Here is a 17920-nt window from a genome sequence, read left to right as displayed (position 1 = left end):
AATATATCATACAACAAACAAGATATCTAGCGGAGATCTTGAATTGTTAGAGGAATTTAAGATTGCAAAACGTCTGATTGCAACCAAAAACGCAAAAACAGTAACACCAAAGCTGAGAAAAACTCTAACAGCTTAGCTCTCTATATTTGCATCCTGTTATTCAAGATGTTTGCTGCGCAAATTATCAAACTGCTTGTAATATCAAGCGGAGTCGAGTAAAATCCAGGCCAGTAAAAGAACTTAAATGTTGCACTTGCATGAAACTATTATGGAAAAAAACACAATTAAAAAACCTAATCTATTAATGTAAGATATTCGACTGAGTTCATAACCAATGCTCTAAGCTATTTAATGCAAACTTTTACAACAGAGATAATTTTGCGTGCACCAAATTCACGCGCGAAGGAGTTTTATCAAGGGCACTTTGAAACAACAAGAACCAACAGACAGTACATAATTTTTCCACTGAAGTCAATCATCTTTCTGCATATGGCAGCATTAACAGATTAATAATAGAAACTGGACTCAAACAGCAGTCTCTCGAAATTTAACTAACACTCAACCCAACATATACAAAATTCCAGCAAAAACGACGCCGTTTTGCACCTAAAATACTATCCTACAGGTTGAACAAAACTTGGTCGTTGGCCCTTGCTGATATGCAATCTCTGGCCAACGACCAACGACAGTAGAAATACTTGATATCTATTAGTGGCTGTCGATACATTGGTTTGCTTTCTGCGAGTCCAAGCAACAGAAGATAAGTACGCCTCAGCAACGAGGCGTCCTTTTGTCACCATGGTTTCCAAAACAAAACCAGAAAATGTGCGGACTGAGGATGGTAAAGATTCTCCAGGCTCACCTAAAAAACTTCGTGAGCGAAAAGATATAATCATAAACCAAAAAAGAAACGAAAAGAAAATTGAAATTTCTGATCGCAACATCCGACCGATCAAATTATTACATAAACATTTGAACAAAAGTCAAACCATTAATTAATTTGACAACTAGCAAAGCTTCATACAAATATTAAACGGCCGAGTAAACAAAACAACAGGGGGTGCACCAAAGAGCGTCTTAAAACAACATACATGCTTTTTAGTATCTTTCAACTTGAATGTAAGGTTTCGAAACCACGCTTTTCTGTTGTTGAAATTGTTTGCGTAAGAAGAAACTTTGAAACATTCCAACAATAAGTTATAACAACAATCTAAGTTATGAGATGTTTAGAATGGATTAGATACTCACTCTCAATGCTCCAAACTTTCGAGCAGTTTGCCTCGAGACAAGCGGAGAAGTTTCCGCCAGATTTTTGAACCTGAGCTGACAAAACTTTCAGAATCATAAAAAGGTTTAACGAAGAAAACTTGAATAGTTTCTCGATAAATTTTATCACCAGTTCCTCAACATACATCTATCACGGAAGCAGAATGTCATCCTTCACCAACTTGCTTCCCTGATCAATTAGCCTCAACATAAATTTGGTCATTGGCAGGTGGCCTTCGTAGAAATCTGGTGACTAGCACAATTTTTAAAACACGTTATTATTATACAGCTTCAACAACTTCAAAATGAAAGTTCTATTCGGGCGACAGCAACGATGACGAGTCAATAGAAACAACAATTGCTGACAAATTATACGCTGGAATATGTCGTCGCCGCCGTCACCTTGTTACAACCAAGGCAAAGAGCTCGAAACGTGGGAAGTAAAATTGAAACTGGTCGCTACCCAACGTTTGACCACTTGATGACTAAGGCTTTTGTGAAAAAAATCTTAGGAAGTAAAGAACAAGTTTGCAAATGGAATGGAGCGTGTTGAGTTCTAGCTAAAATTTAAAACCACTGTCCCCAGACTAGAAAAGCGATACTCTATTAAAAGAAGGAAAGGAATGAAATCATTCATGAGCCACAAGCTCTAGCGAAGGAGAGCAAATTGTAGTAGCAAACGAAACAACCAAATCAAAAGATCCATCAATTTTTAAAATTTTTGCTACAGACCGTCAAAACATTCTTGGAATCAGACTGGAAACCGTATCCTAAAATTAGGAGTCAAGACTATATCCAATTGACCAAATTGATTGGCAAAATACGATATTTGTTTAATGTAATCTCATCGGAGATGAAATTCTAGAAAGCACTCTGATTTCTCATCTAAGGTTCAGTAGCTCTTACAAATTTCACCAAAAAGAAAGAATACACACCAATTGTTATTCACCATTCATTTTTCAAAGTGCAGTGGAAAATGGTGGGGAAGTCATCATTTCAATCGATGATCATCACATTTCGCGACGAAACAGGCCAATTAAAGCTATTTCTATCAATTGGTCGTAGTTGGTTGACACAACAATTTCATTTTTACCCCATTAAATCATTCTTTTCTTAGCCTACGGTGAAAGCAGTCTCACAGTCTGACGGACAGATTTTAAAAAATCATGTCAACTTCGTCACTCACGGAGGCCCTGCAGCCAATTTGAGAATTGTTCGCTGAACACTACCACTATTGAGACAATGTGCGCTGATTGCCAAAACATGTAAGTGGAATTTGGTGAGCACTGTAATCACTAAAATAATATCAGGAAAGAAACCGCTTAAAACGGTAGCAAAATTTTTTTATCAACAATTCACTTTCTAAGAGCGAAGCAGAATCCATCACAGGAACGTGAGCGCCGCATGAGCGGGGGCGGAGAACAGCTGCGTCGGGCGGGCAAGTACGCGTTGCCGTTCCGTCCTTAAAAAAACACCCTTAACAGCAAACAAACAACAGATAAGCACAAATTCGTCCCGAATTTGACCAACGATTACGCCTAATTCTAAAGAAACGAAACGCAATCGTGATCGAACAGATATTTTATCAAACATACGGTACTGAAAAGAGGTCGAATTAACAAGCCTAGCAACCAATATTGCAAATCCAGTAACCCATTCAGCTCTTGATTTTTTTGAGAAAATTTAGTTTTCTCGGTAACTATGAGAGTTGATTTTATCAAAACATTTACCCCCAATTGGGTTCAAGAGGACCAATATTGGATTTTTTATTAATGCAATTTTCTCGACCTTAACTACATACAACTGGGGCTTCAAGTTGCAATTTATACAGCAAACAGCATAGATCGTGTAAAAACAGATGTTGCCAGCAAAGTTGTTTTTTTGTTAACAACACACTCCATAATCTGTTTTCTCAAGTTGAAGTATATGCTTGTGGAATGCTGCTCTCTGACAAAACAACAATTACTATGATCGTGCCTTTCTTGAGACAAAGCTGAAAACAAACAGCGATAGTAGGGAGTCACGGTTGGACTGGGACAAGGTTACATTTACAATCCCGAACCCTCCTCTGATGACAACAAATGTGAGTAAATTTAGAAACGAACGAAATCTATCTTGGCAGCAGATTAAGTGTTCAGTCTATACGGATCCCTGTATGTATATTTTGTCAGCAGTGAAAAATTGGTGGTCCCAGAAGTCGGTATTCCAATTGAAATTTATCATGCTATCAACAGATTTAGTTTGACAAGCTTAGGTGATGACGCTGACCAACTGTTCACAGCAGTTATGGAAAATCCGTGCTATTTGTTTGCAAAATAATTGTCACTGAGTCTGTTCCACTTATAATTGATAGCGCATTGCTGAAGGCCCCTGCGAGATATCCTTATATCGATTCTCTTTGCAAGAGTTTTAATATGCAGTCAGGGCATTTTTTTTCAAAGAGTCCATGTTTGGTGCAGAACTCATCAGGCGACTATCATTGTGCATGCTGGCAAACGACAAGTTCAGTTCAGAGGTTCAAAGGACTCAAATCTTTTTTAAAAACAAATACGATTTAAAAAGAATTGAAATTATACGCGGTAGCGGTTTACCAATAACACCAATGTACTGTGGTTGATGCAAGAAAAGGAGTAATCAAAGACTTCTATAAGAATGTCAAAGTTTTTCCAGGAAGTCCAAAAGTACAAGCGAAATCAATGTCAAAAATTAGGCTTGTCAAAAAATCTTTAAGTCGATCGCACGTAACTGCAACACCTGATGGCTAAACAAACAAGCAGATCAAAGGCTGACAGAACGTCCAGGCTCGTTGAAAAATGAGGGCCAAGTATTGCAGTTTTTAGGGAGTGTGGGAGCTTGAAACGGAAAAATAAGAAAGCAGATACAGAAGAAGCGCAGCTAAACGTAAAGGTCGAAGTGGAAGCAAAGAGTTCGAGAGCTTCCGGATCAGCAGTTTATGAAGTACAAATTGAAGAATTCAGTAGCATCAGTAGCAAAGGACGAGGAGAAGGCAAATGAAAACGCTCGTTGCCTGAAATTGTTGTTTTTAGTCGAAGGCTATCGCTAAATATCTTCCGGGTAAAGCGAAACATGGATAAACATGAACTACGGGGGAAATTTTCCAGTCCAGTATTTCAGCCGCGTGCGAGATTAACCCGAGCTCTAACGTGGCTTTTTTCATTTAACCAATCATAGTGACACTCAAATACACCAGCCTATTACATTAATCGAACAACAAAAAAATTTTACACAAATCTTTATCTGAGCAGAAAGAGCTTTCAGCACAGCAAAACAGACGCATTGGCTATTATCCAAGGAATTTACTCTGCGCTGAAATAGGACAGCAATGAACGAAGCAACTCTCTAAGCTGTTTACCAGACAGTAAGGATTTGTGGTGTGGGTGTATTGTCCAAACTCAAATTAACATTTTTTTCAGGAGATCTTTTAGAGTGGGAGTGGAATTGTTTGGACTTCCTATATGTGGTTATTTAATTAAAACCCGATTCTCCTTACAAACAAGAGGCTCTATCTGAAGCCTGGGCTTAATAGCGACAAATTTGGTAGACCAAGCGTATTAATCGGCGCTCAGCTGAACAAGATATACTACAGTTTCTAGCAAGACACCTCGACTCTTGTATTATTGTTAGATTCGCTAATTTGGCTACAAGTGCCTTCAACTAAGTTTTTCAACAAGTGAATCTGCTGTGAATCCGATGGAGCCGTAGCTAGGACATCTAAAATACCAAATGTCTCCGATGTTATTCTTTTTGTTTTCAGAGAATGGTTAGATTTCACGTCTTTGATCTATGAAAATGATCCTTTGTAAACAAGCTCACTGATTTATCGTAAAAAATGCCGTAACCTCGAAAAACAGAAAAGGAGCACTTTTGCTTCAAACACTGACGACCCCAGCAAGTCAAAGAACCTTGAATGACGCCTCAAGGACAGTCACAACCGTCAACACGCTATGTGGGTTGGTGAAAAGCTCGAATCAGTAAAAGCAAATGAAGAGCATGCATCAGACAAAAACAAATGTCTAATTTGCAGTACCCAATGGAAGGAAACAAAATTAATCTTTGCAGAGCAACTTCTCAAGGAAGCAAGCGGAAACGAGTACTTAACATTATACAACGAATTTTGAAACGAACATCACGCAAGGGTGACACCCAGTAGAGCGCAAAAAATCTGCTACCCGGTTGAAAAAGGCGAGTAAATTGAAATCTTGATGCTGCGAAAAATTTTTAAGAGAGTTTCTTTAATGAAGCTTAGCAATTTGATTTCCGCTTTCCAGAGTACCTGCTGTCTTTTGTTTTCGATAGACTTTCTAGGTCAATTCCTTGCCAATTCGAGGTCTATTGTTTGGTTTTAAAAGTAACTATTTATTGGTTTAAAAGTACTTTGAACCCGAATTCAGGTTTTGTGTTGCTATATTTTCTCATTCCGTCTCCTCAGATCAGTCTGTACAGGCGCTGTTGCAACTTGAGTTCTATTGATGTGACTGTGCGTTACCGTTTGATTTAATCAAAAATCAATGAAATATTTGTGGCGTAGATCTTTTGAATTCAGCTGCTAATAATATTGATTTGGTGTCTCAATCAGCTTTTTGCAGCTATATTCAAAAAACAAACTCAATGAATGCTAGTGCTTATGGCTCTGCATGAAATTGGAGAATTTCGAGAACAATGGACAGACAACCAAACGTCAGTCGTAACTGATATAATAAATACATAGTCTGTATAGCAAAAGTTGCCATGCTTAATGCTTGCTTGTTTCTATTGTAACGATTCTTGAAACTAATACGTCTTGATAAATCCTTGACAATCCTAAATTTAAAAGATCTTTTTAACATAATTAATTTTTTTTTCAAAAGGTTGCATAAATCTTTGTAAGTTCGTACAAATCTTGATGTTTTCTTGCAAGACTGCTATCAAGGTTATGTAAAGATATTTCAAGTCTTCTTAAATTAGTTTGATTTTCTTACAGTTTTCTTTAGCTCATCCTATTGCTCAAGCAAACTATAATATCGTCATTTTGAGTCATGACGTCCATTACCGTCCAGATGGTAACAAATATTGACATTTGGGCTGCTGCGGGGGGAGGGGGTGTTTGGGATTAGTGCATCGGTCAACTGGAAACCATTTTAATGATATCTTGAATTCATAAAGACGTTATGCTCGACAGCCGCTTCCAGCGAACCACATGCAATATGCGGCCTTCGCATGCTTTCTTAGTTTCTAACTATAACCTAAGCTGTAAGAGTGAACAATCTAATTTTTAAATTTAGTTCAGTTCAGTTTATCATCAAATCTATAAGTTATGTGTTCTATCTGTTATAAATTTCCTCAACCAATCAGATCATTAGTCAGACTTGAGTTAGATCTATGAGTAAGTCATAGTTGATTGCACCAATTACAATATATAGGACCAGCAAACAGTTATTTCATATGGTGTTGTGTAGATCTCTCCTGTTACTAGATTCGCTTGTCACAATATCCTGTGCTCTCTCCCATTGGCTTGCAGTACAGTCCCATGCAGCAAGCATCTTTGAAACAATCGTCAAGGTACACACCGCATTTCTTCACGCCAAATGAACTGAAAGCCTAAAAAGGTTTAAAAAATTTTCAAAAAATAACAAATTTGAACATCCTCTAGTCATTTTGTTGTTGGCCTATTAATTGCATCTTATAAGTTATATCTTCTCGTAGCAAGGTTTTTATTAATCCAAGGGGTTAATTATTCACAATTAGGGCTATCAATAGGAACTGACGAATACAACCTTGAATTCAAACTGCAGTTCAAAGAAATATCAGGCAGTTCAAAATTTTTGAGTTAACAAATCTATTCTGAATAAGATAAAGTAAAACAGCAATAATGGCATTTGTTTCTGGGTTTTCACGGATTTGAGTTAGCAAGATTTAGCCCAAAAAAGGAAAAAGATATGGATTTTGAGGAAAGAGCGAAACTTTTACCAACCAAAACAGTTGTTTGAGCAATGATGACAAAGATCACAGCTAAAGCAAGATACAGTTTCATTTTGTTGGTTTTTCTTTTTTAACTCAAGGAAAGAAAATTTTATACAAAATGGCAACAACCAGTATATACAAAAACTAAACTGTTTTGTGGGTTATAAAAGACTCGTGGTTAGATTAAATGGATCGAACCAGCTGTAAAATGAGATGATGCAAAAGTTTATCTTTTCGCTGCTTTTACACATAGGCATTTTTGGTAGTACCAAAAATTTGTCGAACACAGCAGATGCAAAACTAGCTTCAAGTCTAGAATGTAATTTTACTTACTTTTGTTCAAGTTGGTAATATGATATTCAGTAACCTCTGTGAGATTAAACAAAAAACTATGTGAAAACTCAGCACATGAAGGAAATATATAGCTGAATGAATTCACGATATAATGAAGCTCAGCTTGTTCTTTGCCCTCAATTTATTCTTTTACCACCAGTGACCTACCAATGGCTCCGTAAATAATCGTAATGGTACCAGAGACTAACGATAGGCCTTTTTAAGGCCAAAGCTTTGGCAAGGTTCTAACTCTATCACAAAGAAATGTTACTTAACGTGTTCCAAGTTTTGTAAGTCATGTCAAGTTTCCGGAAATGGCTCATGTGCTCGCTGATAGAAAACAAAAAAAACTTTTAAGCAGAAATTTTGTACACTTCCTCGGTTTTCGCAGAAATTGATAATTTTCGGACAAAAATGCAATGAAATGGGATGAGATACTGGGGGAAAATGTTAGACATTATTTTTCAGCAGTTGCACCTCCAAAGCTAACATTTCGTAGTCTGAATTTTATCAACAACCAAATCTCAAATGCAAGGTATAAGTTTTTTTGTGATTCTAGATTAATGCAAAAAAGATTATTTAGCAAAATTTCAATAAGCCGAGGTTGGGAATGCTTCGGCCCATCATTTACATTAGTGACAATAGTACGCCAAAAATACTCATATAACTTTCTAGCTATCCACGAAAAAGATCGACGTTAATCGCAGACAATTGTGTCGAAAAAAGGGCGATTTTCTTGCATTGTTTTGATATGAACAAAGTATGAATTATCCAGCGTTTTGATTCCTCAAATAGTCAAAAGCTCGTATGCTTGCATTGAATTATTAATTACATGATGGAATTCAAGGACTTTAATGTGTGCTGTGATATCATTTTGTGATTGTTGTCTTCTTAATCCACTTTTAGTATCGAGAGGTCATCCCTGTAATTAATCAAGCATGGGGTTCTTTTTCCTTTTGGTCTTCTTGCTCTTCTTTTCCTCTTGACATTTTGTTATCAATGGCGTTAGTAACTGTTGACAACGGTGACAGTGAAAATAAGAGTGACAAAATGTTGGCACTGCTCAGCTCATTTTGCTCAAAAACAGGCCCGGTGGAATCGTGATAAATCTGTAAGAACCAGTGGAATCGCCACATACTAAGTGTAATTTGCTATGGCGCAACGTTACTGGTTTTAATTAAGTTGACTGTAAGCGTTTTTTAAACGCAAACATGAAACGCATACTGTTTCTATTGGTGAATTCAACTTTGTTCAATTGTGTCTATAAGGTTGTCAATGTTTGGCATCTGATATTATTCTTAGGAATGGAACTCTGGAATATTTTTGTCAAGTGCAAGTTTTACCGATTTATTGCTTTTTACACTAATAATTCTTGGAGAATTGAAAATTACATCTGAACAACTGTCTAGTTGATTTTGTTTTTCTCTATAATACAGTTTTCAAGTTCTGCGTTGACATCTTGTTCTAAATTAGCTGGTACTGTGCAGTATTTTTGATGAGTGGGTCAAAGTTTATGTGAAATTCTGATCAAACAATGTGAGTATTGCACTAAACAATTCGTGCAAAAAGTGCTGGAAAGTCATGAGATTTTTGTTCTTCCATTGGACATTGATTGAAATTAAATTTATTGAATACATCAACATGATTAATTGAGGGAGCTAGTTTTCCAAAGAGATCTCTACCAATCACGGGACGATGGCTATCTTCAACTACAAAAAATTGTTTTCCGCAGGCCAGTCGGTGCAGACAACTGTTGTTTAATGGAGCCAGTTTTCTTGATTTTATCAATCAAACAAGTTTTCAAACAATTCAGCATTGGTTCGTGCGTTTAATGGCTTCGTTTGCCCGTGTCTATGATGTATTTTGTTCCGCCGATTTTTGTCGATAATAAAGCATACGCTTTCCGAATCCACCAACAGTTTCCATATGACGAACCAGAATTGAATTTAATGGCTGATTCCAGCTCCTTCATCTTTTTCACCTTATGAACGAGGGCCATGCAGTTGTCTACTACATCATCATAATCAAAGTCATTGTTAGCGTCATAGATGTTGTGTTCTCGCATTAGAAAAACTTATCTGATTTACCTGCGCCTACATAGTTGCTGCACAAGTTTCCACATCAGAAGAAGTAACGTCGACATTAATATTTCTGGATTTACGTTTTAGATAGGAACAATTTGGTTGTCTATAAACTTTTAAAAATGGTTTCTGATAGCACAAATATTGCTGCTTTATCATTGGGCAAGGCAAGCTTGGCGATGACTCGGGACCCTGGTTTTCCAAAAATTTGGGCATTTTGTTGGCCTCTGTCTGTTTATTTGTCCATTTTGTTGATATTGTCCGGGAAAAGTGTTGCGTTTCTCCTAAACCTTATTGGCTGCCACTTTCGAGTTGCTTGATGCAACAAATTTATAAGCTGCAATCACACTAATTCCTTTTTGGTTTTGTATCCCCATATCAATATTGAATGCTGATTCGAGCGCTTTTGTAGCCGTAAGTGTTCCCTTCAACAGTTCTTGTTGAAATTCAACAGGCAGCATAAGTACTTCTCGTAAAACACATTATCATATAACATCACGCAATTTTTCTATGGGTTCATCTTTCTGCTGTTTTTGAGTCAGGAAGACATACTTGTCGAATGTTTCGCTGTTTGTGAAAATGATGGCCAGTTTTTCCAGTTTTCTAGTCGTCATTTGTGTTAATTTCGTAGTTGAATTCTTGAGAACAGAATATTCTGAGTTTCTCTTCACTGAGACTTATGTACGAAAGGAAATTGTTTTGCTGATTGCACGCTTTCAATTGATTGTATCCACTTAAAATTCCCTTGACCTCAATCATTTGGCATTTGTTAAGACAGGCATTATTTAATTGATCATTTCTAATTCCAGAACCTCTTTCACCCTCTTTTCTGAGCTGTGCTGCTTTTGACATTTGCTTCGTGGACAGGTTGGGGGGGGGGCAGTTACATTGGCTAGAGGTGCCTCAAGGAGAGTATCAAATGAAAGTTCCTGCTTGGAAAGAATTGCAGATTTGAGGATGACACGCCATTTTTCTCATCGGAGTGGGGGCTCCATAGGAGGTTTTCCCGAAACGTGTCATTGCCAAGCTCTGCGCGTTCTTTAGGTGCTGACAGCGTCATGTCAAACACCAATCGTAGGTTATAGCTATAGTGGAGCTTTTGTAACTTTAATTAAGTAGAAATGGTTTCGCCCTGCCCATACAGCTTAAAATTGAAAGTTTGCCCAGCTAAACTTTCGAATTTTTTGACCTGCTATCTCAATTCCATTACGACTCGTGGAATTATGGAAGCGCGACACAATTCTAATATTCTCAAAAATTGCGCTCAAAAAAGAAGGTATTGAGAGACAACTAAATTAAAAGCTTATTAAAAAGATGAATGGAATGATAGCTGAGAAGAGTGGGAAAACGTGAACCAATGGCTTCCTTTTAGACAGAGGTAAAATAGTATCAGATAAACAGACAAATATCAAGGCTAAAATGACAAATGAATCTGACACAAAAAGAGTTCCTTAAGCACCACACAGGAATTAAGTGACTCAAATGTCTCAGAGCAAGTTGTTCTGAAGTTGACTTCTGAAGTTGTTCCATCTTTTTCGCATGCCAAAAATGTGCTTTTTGTTGTTTAGGACGCATTGGTCTCAATAAATATGTCTGATTCTCAAAATTGTAACTATTTTTTGAATTTCATAAGGAATTGTCTCCAACACCATAATTGCGATGGTAAAAATTGGATCACAGAACTTCGCCTCTTTTTGGATCAGCGATGCTGGTGTTTTTTGGCTATTGTTATCAGCTGTTGTGTGGTTGGAATCATCTCCGTATGAACCACTTTTTCGGACTTTGGCATGTAGCAACCTTATGGGGTTGGAATTTCGAAAAAAATTTGCATTTATAACGGCTTTCTGGAGCCTTTCGATCCGGATTAGCATATATTTTGCAAAAGTAAACTTGGTGTGCTGCACTGATATCGTGATTTGCTATAGAAGAATCTCGCAAAACTTATTAGCGAAGGCCATCAGTCCATTTTTGAAAAGAAAACTGCAATAAGGTATTACATTACTCAAATGTGAATGGAAAAGCTTTTTTCGGTATTGTTTTATTTGAATTCTGCTTCTTTCACTTATCAATGACACCGGACTCAAACCACAGGTTATTGCTTTTTATGGAACACTCGGGTATTCAGAAATAACAAGTATTATACTTCCAGGTTTTCAGGAGAACATTGATTTCAATATCAACTCTCCACAATTTTTTGTCTGAATTTTTGCCTGAATTTTGCCTGATTTTTTTTTGAATGCCTCTGCTATAATTTCCCAAAAATTGAACAAATTTCTGATCATTTAGGGGTAATGTCCTAATGAAATATAGATTTATGGAAACATTTTTTGTAAAAAAGGTTCTCCGAAATTCCATTTAATCCAAAACACCCTTGATCAGTTGAAAAAAGTCGAGTTTGATCACACCTTGAACTACCTGGAACAGCTAATATAGGGCGACCTGCACAAGCCGTCCAAAAATTTGCGCTTCAGGCTTGGAAGGTTTTACATGATATTTGGATATGCATGTCTGTGGGCTTTGAAGTCTGTTGTGGCGTTGGACAAAGAAGATCTGAAAAAGACCAGGGATTATGCGGACCAGTCTTACGGCCCAGAAGTCAATAACAAAAGGACCAAAACTGGTCGGCTATGCCCCTTCAAGACTACACTCAAGTTGACCTTCACGCCTATTTAGTCTACTTAGAATCACTCACGCTAGTTAAACTTGCCAACTTCATCGAAAGGGTTTTGAAACGAAACAAAGATTTTGATTATTTCAACAAATATTCCGGATTATTCTGAAGGCATGTAAACTTTTCGGTTATATTATTAATTTACATGTTTGAGAAAAAAAGAATGAGAAATGTATTCCATTTCACGTTTTGGAAACGCAGCACATCAACCGTTGTCGTTTGAATGACTTATACCCCTTTCCTAAAAATATTAGGGACATTTCTACCAAAATTAGGCAATTTTTGTTGTAGAATCGTTATATTTTTATTATTGTTTTTTATTTTTGGCTAAAGGCTGGAAATTTACTATTTAGAAATTTTTAAAATTGCTTATGGCTCTTATTCGCCTGGGAGCATGAGGGGCAATTTCAAATCACACTAATTTTTTAAAACCATTGAAGACATCGTTTAAGAACTTTTCGGATATATTGAGTAACTTGTGATCTAAAAGCTGCTGTTTAAAAAAGATTATCATTCATCTCCTAGCGAATTTCTCGTATAAAATAACGATGTTTATTATGACAAACGGAATACTGCACAGTAAAAAGCTGATATGTTTCTTGTTACGTTGACTTCAGCTGCTTATATTATAATAGCGACTCTTGGATTTTTTTTAGACAAAGAAATATTGAGAGTGCAAAAATATGCTCGAGTTAGTCTTGAGATGTTATACAAAAACTGTAAGCTTTTAATGTTCATTGAGTTTATGGTAACAATTCTTTCAAAAAATAAATTTAATCATGGCTCTTTGAAAAAAAAACTGATTTATTTGCAACCAAAAGTGACCCCCGTTAGTTCAGATCCTTGTTACTATCGTTGCCGGTTATAAATGATTACGTCAGAGTTCATTCTTTGTTGGTTGGATACTGTTGGGAGGAATAGTGGGATCGGTAGTCCATGGCTTCCAAACATAGCCGAAATTCTTCGGATTGGCTGCCGGGTCATTATTTGGAGGGGTGAGCGGTTCAACTGCCACGCCTTCCCAGTTGTCAATTCTCCCTAGCAACATCTCTTTTATTCCTTGATAGTTGGGATCATCCACTAAGTTGTAGTACTCGCATGGGTCACTCTCAATGTCAAAAATGCATTCGTCCAGTCCTATAAAAGAAAAACTTGGTTCAAGTTCTTCAAAAAGTGTCACAAACTCCGATTACGTCTCGAGTAACGATTGACGGACGGTTCGTATTCGATTTCTGTCCTTTCAGCAATTGACGCTTTCAGAAGAACTATTTGTTGCCTATCAAACATATCTGTGGGTATGCTTAAATAGGTATGCTTAAAGTAAACTTGACAAATGCAATTCCTTGAGTCCATTCGCAACACCACATCGCAACACGAGATTGGACAATTTTTTGTAAAAATTTTCAATCAATCTTTTTGATAGCATATTTTGGTATCCTTGATTATAAAATCGCTGCTTTTAGTCGCAATTTCCACAAACTTGTTGTGGCGCAGCCCGGGTCGAAATCGAATGGTTAACTTGTAAGAACTTGCAAGTTTCTAGCGAGTTCGTACAAGGCGATGCATCGCCTTGCAAGTTTTTCGTCCAGTTCTTACAAGTTAAACGTTCGACTTACAGGTTCGTACAAGTTAACCATTCGCCTTAAACATATGTTCCTACTTAAGTTAATGGAATATAAGCTCTTAATATAACCCTTCTGCCGATATTGTAGCAACAAAAAACAAAAAACTTCACAAGATATGAATGTAAACAGATGTTACGAAGACGAAAAATGTAGACACTTGAAACGTGCTATCTGAAATCTTAAAATTTAATAAAAGTGTATAACAATGAAGGGTAAATAAATTATTTGAGAAAAAAACTCTTTATTAAAATTCAATCAAAAAATGATAATTCAATCAAATTGAAGGAGAATAAAGAATTATAGAAACTTTTTTGAAAACTCAATCGGAAGAACCTTATTGAGATCTACTACCTATGAATCGAATTGCAAAAGGACTTCTTGAGTTAAAAAAAATTTAAAAATTTACCGTTTTGTCAACTTAAGTTGCGTTATATTTGTTATCCAAACTGAGCAACTAACTCCCACGCGCTTTCTACGGTAAATTACAGAATCGTTTATTGAACTAACCAATGAGAGTTGAACTCAACCGGAACGAACTCGCAAGAAACTAACCAGTTAGCCGTTCCTCTTGCAAATTCTTACATAGGAACCATCTTTTGCGAGAGACTTGCAAATTCTTACAAGTTAACCATCTTATGCAAGAAACTTACAAGTTCTTACAAGTTAACCATTCGGTCTCGACCCGGGAGAGTTTATTATCGCCCTTAGTTTACCAAATGGGGCCTTTCTAAATGGCGGCTCTACGGGGCACTTCGTCAGTTCATTTCACATTAAAGCTTGCTTCTTTTCACACGTGCTGATACGTTTTCTGTATCCTCAAACTATTGAATCTGCCGCTATAGTTTTTAATCTGAACGAAGTGTAGCTCACAAGGGTAATTGTGAGCACATGTATAAACATAGATTCTTATCTTTACATACCATCGAGTACAAATTTGGGCCAAATGATGTCAGGTGCTCACCTATATATAATTCTAGGAGTGATTAAATCAATTGTTTGGAGGAAGAGATGGAAAACCAAAACGTGTACAATCAAATGCGATGACTCGAAAAATATCGAGGTTCTATAATTACTTTTTACTGCTCGTTTTGCATATTTGTTGGTAAAGAGATTGAATCTGAAGATTCAAAAACTGTCGTCAATGAGAAAAAAGATTAATAAAATAATGGATAAGCTACCAAAAGTTATCAAAAAAGGTCTTTTTTTGAAAACGGGATTTCTGAAATCAGTTGACCATAAATTGTGAGGTTGTAACGCATTTGGTTATTTTTTGTAAGTTTTTCGACTATTGGGCCTGGTTTCTAATGAAAAACTTCGTTTCACTTTCTTGAAAACACCTTTCTGTTTGGACCCTTGTGGTGCTTTCAAAATATAAATCAATTAGATTTAAGGTTGAGAATAATTTTATGAGAAGAACTTTTATCTGACAGTTAAAATTTTGATGCTAATTTTTAGAGAAAACTGTTGTTTCATATTTCATAAATTTTTCATTAAGTTACAGACGTGATGAGTTATTGCAATACAATTTTGCAACTGAATGTTCTACAACTATAAAGAGAGCTAGGTACACAATGAGAGCTTCAACAGCCACTTTAACCCTAAATGTAAGAATTGAAATGAAAATAACCCTTGATTTTCTTGATAGATGATATTTCAGATTTTTTAGCTGGAGAGTAAAAAGTAAAGCGCAGATGACTGTTTTTCTGATGTTTTCCAAACGAGCTGATACGGAGGTTGTTGCAACCAAAACTGTTATGACAATATACGTAACCGGTTATGTTAGAATGGCATTTGAGGTTGATGTCAGTTGGTACATCACCACACCAAATCTGGGACTCTGTCGTGTCAGGATGCATCTCCTCAAAGCTGTCACCGGGAGCTTTGAACCGGGAGCTTTGAACCAACCATCATAACTGAAAAAGGAAAGGACAACTTTCTTGCTATAAAATCAGAGAAGCAACTGTTTTTTTTGCATTTACTTTGCTGCAAACTCTCGTCCGTTTCATCTATTTGGAGCCAAATAATTTAATCAAGTTTTGGTTATGTTGATTTGTAAACAAGGAGGTTTGTTAACATGCGCTTGTACATTATGTTTTGCGCCCTCTCGTCAGATAACTGTTCAAACACTGAAAATGTAGACTGCAGAAGATTTACTTTTCATTTAAAGCAAAATTTTCACAATACGAACCTTGAAGTTTGATAACATCTTGCAAGAGAAAAGACATGAGAATCAAAACAACTTTTATTTCATAAAATGGAACTGCACGCAAAAATCAAGCAAAAATTGGCCGATTATTTTCGAGAGAAAATCATACAAACTCTTCCAAACAACAGGTGTGCCAAATATAACACAATTTTTGCTTGAAGAATCTGGAAAAACACTATTTTGACAGTTTTACAAATAAGTTCTTTTAATCCAGAGGTTTCTGAAACTCTCATGATCACTCTCGTTTTTGGTTAAATTAATACGACATTTATTTTAATGTATTAAAAGAGGTATTAAAACACGAAAGTTAACATGCCTGCAAGATTGGAAAAAAATGTTTTCAATCAGTCGTCATATCTATTTTAACCTTTCAAAAGCATAGAGGAACAGAAAAAATATAGAAGATGACAGAAATGTGGAAAACAAAAATAATGAAAAGCAAATTTGTTTCACCCAAGATACTTGTTTTTGTCACAACAAAGCAGTCATCTTTTTTAAACAAAGCATTTTTTAGCAAATAAACACTGGGGGAAATTTTTGTTTGGGATTCCCCATATATCAGAAAAAAATGAAGAGACAAAAATGAAATCAGAGCTTTGTTATTGCAGTCAAGTCATTCTTTGTTTTTTTTTCTCAATTCTCAGATCAACTCATGCTAGGCGTCTGATATGATATCTTTTATGAGAACAGACGAAAACATGAAAACAAGAAAATTGTGACTAGTTTTTTCGATTTAAGGCGCTCAGTCTGAAATATTATAAGAAAAAATGTTTGCTTTCGAAACTTTTGACAAGAAATTTTTACAGGAAAATCTGCTGGAATTTCAAACCAGAAAAAATTCGAACAGAACCAAAAATGTAATTATTCTTTTGGTTAATTACTGTCAACGGCTTCACGCAGTCTTTGGTTTATATCACTTAGCTGACTTGTGATTTTTTTACTGATATCATTGTGCGGTTTTTGCGTTGTTATCGCCACGAAGTGCCTCACTTGCTGATGTTAACCTTACGGTTTGTGAAACTCATTTGACTTCCCATTCTTAGCGCGCACAGTTTTGTTTTATTATATTTTAAAATTTTTTTTACATATGACTGCAATTTAAAACCTTCTAGAATGCCTTCACCAAAAAACATAGTCGTCTTTATGACAGGTTTTTTTAAGTGCTCCAATTCGAAAGTTGTCTTCCCAAAAAATTATAGAATTAGTAATTTTACTCAAAACTGTGTTCAAAACAAACTACTTTTGACAGGGAGTCAATGAAAATAATTCTAATTTGACGATAGGTTTAAGATTTCGATGCGTTTCCAGTGACGATTGTATTCACGAAACTCAGTTTAAGAAACCAGCAGCTACACGGCGGAACGACAACGTAAGTAATTAATCAAAAACATTTTAGGCTATCATGTTTCCTTTTCTTATTGTTCAATAAGGTGCAAAGCCTTTTATTTCATCCCTTCATGCCTAAATTTTAAGCGCAGGCTGGAAAAACTTTCCGGTCTCTCAGAAAATTCACATAGATGTTTTTCTTTGTCTGCAAATAAAAAAAGTGATGAATTTGTTTGTTGTTGTTATTGTTGTTTTAGTTCCCAGGCTAGCTTTAGGGATCGCTCCCGTTCATTCAGATTATTTTCCATCTTAGTTTGCACGTCTGACAGTCACAGGCAAACTGCCACGTACAGGGATCCAATTCGTTGTAGTTGCATTTGAAATAATTCCAAAGGAATTGTCAGTCTCCTTTTGAGTCCAATGGGGTTGAAAAAGTCTACTTCCCTGGGCA

General features: G+C 36.2%; 1 protein-coding gene, 1 long non-coding RNA gene and 1 pseudogene across 2 annotated transcripts in view; 1 reads left to right on the top strand and 2 right to left on the bottom strand.

The window, feature by feature from the left end:
- Positions 1–17920, top strand: part of LOC142348425 (GTP-binding protein 1-like) — a 447324-nt gene that overhangs the window by 82622 nt on the left and 346782 nt on the right. The window lies entirely within an intron of this gene.
- LOC142348424 (uncharacterized) lies at positions 6526–7434 on the bottom strand. The gene is made up of 2 exons (XR_012760731.1): positions 7238–7434; positions 6526–6864 (listed from the first exon to the last, which is right to left on the bottom strand). It is a non-coding gene; the product is annotated as an uncharacterized LOC142348424 (long non-coding RNA).
- Positions 13068–17920, bottom strand: part of LOC142348423 (arylsulfatase B-like) — a 30339-nt pseudogene continuing 25486 nt past the window's right edge.

Source organism: Convolutriloba macropyga, chromosome 10, assembly GCF_964194025.1.
Source record: "Convolutriloba macropyga chromosome 10, txConMacr16.3, whole genome shotgun sequence".
Classification (NCBI taxonomy): domain Eukaryota; kingdom Metazoa; phylum Xenacoelomorpha; order Acoela; family Convolutidae; genus Convolutriloba; species Convolutriloba macropyga.
The sequence above is the reverse complement of the archived record's forward strand: the minus strand, read 5'-3'. Positions and strand labels throughout refer to the sequence as shown.